This window comes from Scatophagus argus, chromosome 21, assembly GCF_020382885.2.
Source record: "Scatophagus argus isolate fScaArg1 chromosome 21, fScaArg1.pri, whole genome shotgun sequence".
Taxonomy (NCBI): domain Eukaryota; kingdom Metazoa; phylum Chordata; class Actinopteri; family Scatophagidae; genus Scatophagus; species Scatophagus argus.
The window spans coordinates 3,372,651-3,379,361 of record NC_058513.1 but is presented as its reverse complement, the minus strand read 5'-3'; the positions used below and the strand labels follow the sequence as shown (position 1 = coordinate 3,379,361).

The 6,711-nt window shown below is 40.8% G+C and overlaps 1 long non-coding RNA gene across 1 annotated transcript; it reads right to left on the bottom strand.

The window, feature by feature from the left end:
• Positions 1-5,137: 5,137 nt before the first annotated feature.
• On the bottom strand, positions 5,138-6,196 carry LOC124052977. The gene is made up of 2 exons (XR_006842092.1): positions 6,086-6,196; positions 5,138-5,459 (listed from the first exon to the last, which is right to left on the bottom strand). It is a non-coding gene; the product is annotated as an uncharacterized LOC124052977 (long non-coding RNA).
• Between the last annotated feature and the right edge of the window lie 515 nt (positions 6,197-6,711).

Sequence of the window (6,711 nt, the reverse complement as noted above, 5' to 3'; positions counted from 1 at the left end):
TCTTCCCGGCTACTCCTCAGCCAAGGCCCTGTATAATGAGCCTGTGCTCTCGGTGCCCAGCAGCAGATTGCTTTGATGCTCCTATTTACCCAGATTCTGTTGGCTCACCATACAGAAATGCAAAAAATCCACCCACTTGCCCACCCCTCTGCCTGAAAATTAGAACAGTATGCTCATGGTAATGGAAAAAATGAGATAGTACCATCACTACAAATGAAAATCAGCGTGGTATTGTCACTCACTTTAATGCAATGCTGTGAGACATCCATTTCCAATTTCCATCACCCTTTGCTTAAAGTTCTGTTCCTATGGCTTGACCGGGATCATCAAGAGCTTATACTTAGTAGATGGACGAACACATACAGCTGCATATTTCACCCACAAGATGAAATAAGAGAATGGCAGCAAAAATCAATTGGCTCTGGCTTAGACGTTCAGTAATGCCTCAGAGTCGGGGTGGAATGCTAATGTTGTTCTTGCTCTTGATCAGTGCCCCGTGGAGACGGACAGCCGGCTTTCTCATTCTCTCTTTCCCAATTTTCACTGGTTTTATTCCCAAGAATTACTTAAATTGCAGACTCTGTAACTGAAAAGGTGATTTTGCATATCTTACCCCCTTTAAATTTAACAGCGTGGCATAAAGCATTCCTGTCTCAAGAGCTTGACTGCAGAAATCATCACGCCGAATGAATATTTGTCACCAAATTATTTGACAGTCAACAAATTAAAGGGGCACTCTAGCCATTTATAGCGCACTTAAATTTGGGGACTGGCATTTACTGACAGATTAAAAAAATGAATAATCAAAGCAGAAGAGGCTGAGATATCCTGACTTTTAGTCTCTGTCAGCCTTCAGAATTACAAAATCCTCCATCATTTACAACCTTGTCTTGTAAAACCTCTGTTTGCACAAAACTGTTTTGTCAAATACATTTTGGAAAATGTGTAATTTCTGCCTGAATTACAAGGTTTGTCATAGGTCCCCCAAAATAAACCCAGCCTTAACCACAGCAGGGTAAAATCAACTGCAGAGACAAATGTCATCCTGCTGATGGGGTGTCAGATCAGAAAATATGAACCCAGTTTAATTCCCAGGGTGTCAGATACTGCCATTTTGTCCTGTCCCTCGGTGTCTCATCCAGATGCAGAAGGTACCCTTTAGCATCTGGATGAGACACGCCTTTAATGTTCCTCCAATGCAAACACATCCCCATCAATATTGGATTTTACAAAGCAAGAAAGTCCCAAAGGGTGTGATGGTTTATGTTGATTGGTGGGTCACACACATAGTTTTCTCTCAGGAGAAACATTTTTTTGTGCCTAAACTTGACCAAAGTGCCGTCTCATGTTAAGCATGTGTTAGAAAGTTTTTGTGGCAGGAAGGTTTTGCGCATTGCTAAAGGGTTCTTTGTACATCTGGATGAGATGAGAGGACACATCACTTAGCGGATAGTGACTCAGGACCTGGATGAGAACAAGCTGAAAGTACTTATATGTGTTACTCAGAGGGAAAGTTACAAACAACTTGTTTAATTGGGAGGACTTGTTAACTTCAAGTCAGAACAGACATTTTCCAATGTCTAACCAAGACAACATGGTATTACTGGTATCCAACAGCAATTAGGCATGCTATGGAGTTGAAAACATAAAAATATTTATGTGCGGTAGTTAATACTGTAAGTCAACAAATGTGTTTTGCCAGTTACTGCTTTGAAAATGCCTTCAGTATTAATGTTTGATATCTTTGCAGATACCATCATTTAAAATGTTGCCTTGTTTGCGCATAAAAAAAACATAATCTATGTGGTACTATGTTTCTTGAATGTTTCTAAATGCACTAATTGCACTTGTAATTTAGTAGTACTGATATGTAATTTTGGAGACAAAGTAGATTAACGTAAGCAATAACTTCTTTCGTTTGGCCATCCCTGCTTGGTAAAAGTCCACATCTTTGACATTCACCAGCTTTTACCTCAGACAGGCTGAATCACAGTCCTGCCGACTGGTAAAGTGATCTTTAGTTCTACAATTGGTGGAGTACGTCTTAATTAATCTATAAATCACCAACTTGAGCGGCACACAGTGATGATCACCCTCTTCCGTCAAGATCAGTGAAGGAAACATGTAGATGAGAGGATAAGAATAGCTCTTGATTTCCTGTTTCCAGTCTCATGAGGAAGTAAAGATAATGGGTCTAATTCAATTCAATTCTGACATCACAGGGCAGATCCACTACTTTGCTGATATACATCAGCGGTTATGATAAATCAGGAATGAGAGATGCGCAATAAATGGGTTCTCTATTTGAATTCCTCCTGACTCTGGATTGGGCCTGGTAATTGATACATTTGTAAATATGGCTGTTTTTGAAGCCAAAGCCAACCACATGTCAGTGGTGACATATTTCATCTGTGAAGAATGACACATATGAAGTGTCATGACCATACTACTGCCTTCTACATTCTGCTGACTCTACTTACTCTCTGATAGATGGGGTTTTAAACAATTGTTTTCATGATTTCCCCCATGACAACTAAATTGGAAAACCTCCCAGATTGATTGCAACCAAATCCAAGCACTTACAGGCTGGCACGAGCTGTCACCCACAGATAAACTGTTCTTACTCGCCTGAAATGGAAAATCTACCTGACGGATATCAGACATGAATGAGGACATTTCTGTGCAAATCAGCATGCTTTTCAAACGCCTTTTAAAGAAAATAGGTCATTAAAGAAAAAAAAAAAAATCCAGAAACAACACATAGGTGTCACCAAATTGCAAGTCTGATTTAAGGTGACCTAGTGTGTCTAGCAATCAAATCAGTGAGAAACATGAAGAAGAGAGACTCGTCTTAGCGGGAGTGCTGAGCTGTTTGCAGCAAAGTGAATAATAAAAAAATCCAATAAAATTTGGATAAAAAGTAAAAAGGGAGAGACTCTTAAAAAGTTGGAAATCCAGTGCATAACAAAACTCTTGGTGAATTAAAATGGTTCCATTAAGGAATCTTGTGGCAGGGGCGGCTCGGCCTGTATTTCTGATGACATCAGCGCTGGCAGGGAGCTCGCCTCTCGTGGGTAACGTTTTGGTGGAAATTACTGTCACAGTGTACTCTGTTATCCGCTTAGCAACATAATCCACTGAGCTTATCAAATACACACAAGTAATCCAATTTCTTTCAGTTAACTATGGAATAACTCCCTTCTAGCCGTAAAATCTTTTTAACTTAATCACCTACATCACAATCAACCAGAACTTAAAGCTGCACTAATCAATATTTTTGTATTAATAAGTAAAGAATATGTGTAAGAATGTGTGTAATATGAAAAGGTGCTACTTTGGGATGTAGAGATGAACCCATGAAGAATTATCACTTGATTCTTCAGTTCCCCTCAGCTTTTCATTATCTTTAAACTGCCTGTAGTGCTATTTATCCATCTAGACTGTTGTTGTGAGTAGCAGAGTTTGAAGATGTCTGCCAACGACATTAATATAATTCAATGAGATGGCACTTCGTTTGTACCAAAAAATAAATAAATAAAACAACCTCAAAACCAACCAACCGCAGTATCTCTTTCCAGAAATCATGACCCACTTGCTCAAGATAATCCATCGCTTTGAGCAGTTTCACGTAGGAACTGTTTTATTTCCCACCGGACAACACACCGTATCACTGCACAGAAGGAAGTGTGCATCTACTCATGGACGAGAGGCTCGAACTGGTGTTTTCGAACTTTAAACACGTCCTTCTTGGCTGATCTGTAACATTAGCTGGCTTAGTTAGCTCATCTCGCCTCTATGAGCAGATGCACACTTCCTTCTGCGCAGAATGAAAAGAGCTGCTCACAAAGTCTGTGGAACGTGTTCATCTTGCTCAGTTTTACAAGTAAATAAAATGTCAGCTTTGTCAGCCACAATTCATTTCATTCAGGTTTGACTTGTTCCGTAACAACAGATCTGTGTCTAGCAATCACTTACAATATATTTTAAAAGTTCTTCATATGCCACTCTACACTCACTGTCCACCACTCCGTTGCCTGTTGGGTGTGTGGTCAGATTTAATTTGGCTGTTCTCGGTCATTCTTTCAACAAGGACTCCAAGGCAACATCATTAATCCAGCAGCAGATGGAGAGGTCATGTTTACCAGCTACAGCGAGATGTCAGTGTCATTCCCAGCAACAAATCAGCCTCCATGTCACTCCAGAGTCGCATACCAGGCGAACAGATTTAATGAGGGATCTCTTGGTATATACCATTTGTGACCAGCCAGTTGATAAGTTAGTCAGGAGAGGCAGTGTCGTTGAGGGGGATGTTATTTAACACGATTAAGTAATGGATCGTGTTTTTGGCTTGAATTTAATGATCTGCGGAACATAGTGTCAGTCTTTAAAATGTTTAGTTTTGTAGAATTATATCATTACTAAATAGTGCCCCCCCAACCAGCACCACCAACACCACCGGAAACTCTTCATCATTTTAAGGCAGTCAAATAAACAGATTGTTTGTGCATTGGCTCTAGACTGATCTTATTTCTCAGTCTGTTTGTTATGGAGCACCCAGGAAGAAAATGACTGCATCACAAAGATCTGTAAGTCTGCTGTATCATATTAATTGCATGCATAAACTTGCCCCTTAAAGCCACTGTGTACCAAAGCTTTATGGATTAGTTTGCTGTCACTTCCTCTTTGCAAAGCCTTCCATCGTGGTTATGGGGATTAGGAGTCGGCTGGCCCTGTATTAAGTAATTGAGCCAGCTCGGCTGCAGTCGGGACCCAGCATACACACTGAGTTATAACTGCATAAATACTGTAAATCAATGGAAGTAGGCTACAGTGAGATTGGGTGCTTTGTTTGGTCATAATCCAACCTAGAGCACCTTAGCAGTACACTGTCCCAACGCTCACTGCCCAGGCATCCTAATGAGCTTCAAAATGTCACAGACAGCTGAGGACGGGATGGGAAAGCACAAGAAACTGCTGGTATATCATTTAGTATGCATCAGAAGTTCCTCAAATCGTAGAAGCTTCGGTTTTTACGAGAAGGTTAAGGGAAATGGACAAGTCATACCGTCTCCCTGGGAACCTTCAGCTTCAGTTGTGGAGTAGCTTGTGTTCAGGTAGATCTAAATAAATTCTGATATTTCACAAAACGAAAGGCTATAGTTTATTTTTTAAACGTCACGGACAACAAATTTACAAATGCTGAATTTGATTCTTTGCACATCATTGTGCTGGAGCTGAGTCGGTTCTGACGCATGGCTTCAGCTGCTGTTGACAGTGAGTGTCATAGAGGAACACCCTCATGCAGATGGATTCGTGAGATGAGCACACATCAGAGCAGTCAGTCACATACTACACTTCTTCACCTCACAGTAGACCTTGAGTTTGGTGTTGTTTAGGCCTTTTTTTTTAGTCCCACTGTGTCTTCAATGAGAGCGAAGAGGCATGATGTGGCATCTCATCTGTAAACAGACAGACAGAGAGAAAAAAGACTTAAATCCACTCCATCCTGCCATGCATATGGAGGAGGTAAGGTTGCAGATCCACAGTACTCCATCATGTCCTAAGATATGCGCTTCATGTCAGCACTTTAAACCAGTGTTGTAACTCACAGCATGACAGTGTTATTGAGTTGTGTCTCTGTTTCTGAAGCCACCACGCTGCTGGAGACAAATCAGATGTGAAACTGCTCGTGATCTTTTGTTTGTGATTCCAGCAGTTTTTATTGATGACTTCGGGTTAAATTTATTCAATAGTTTGACTACTTTGCATTCACAAAATACATTTTAAGGGTTAATGTAACATTGTGGGGGGCCAAAGAACCACAAGTAAAACTGCAGTATCTTGCACCATAAACCAGATGATGAAGACTACATTTCCTTGTCAGTATTTTGGACGGCAGTGAGATTGCCTTCATAACTTGTTTTATTCATATTTTTATATGAATATACCAGGGAATGGAGGGTATTTTGAGCATATTTGAATATCATATATGTTAAATTTACTTGATAAAAAAAAAACACGTTTGAATACAGATGCAAAATTCAAGCAAGAAAAGCACATTAGGTAAAACTTGAAAGATATTTACTTGTGGTCAAAAACAGGAAAATATCAACAAGGCAGGCAGATCAAAACAGACAAATGTATTCAGGCTGAAGAAAAGGCTGGACAGCTACGCAGGAAACACAATAGATGATCTGGCAGAGAATGAGTGGGCTGGTACACTGCAGGGCTGATGGGGAAGGGAAAGTGGGAACAGGTGTGCAGGTGGAGAGTGGGGGGGGTCAGCTGATTGGCTATGGTGTGAGAGGGGTTACTGCAGGGCAGGAGGGAGTCTGAAATGACAGGCTGATATGACAGTTAGTATGTGGAATGAAATTTTGGTTTTTATCTTAGCAAACACATCAGCTTCATTATCAAATGATCAGACTAACTTTACAATGAAGAGGGGCCAGCACTGAGTGGTGGCTCACACACCACTCAGTCTCCTGGGAGTTCAAGACACACTTCACAGATTTCCTCCTGAACTACACCACTTTGTGCCTAAACATTTAGCGTTTCATGTTAAGCACGTGTGAAGGCGTCTTCTCTATAGCTCTCTAGCATTTTCGGTGCCCCTGCCACAGATGCTGAAGAGAACATTTTGTGCATCTCGATGAGACAATAACCACCGAGCCTCTATACTGGCCCTGCCTGCCATGCGTCACTTCATTC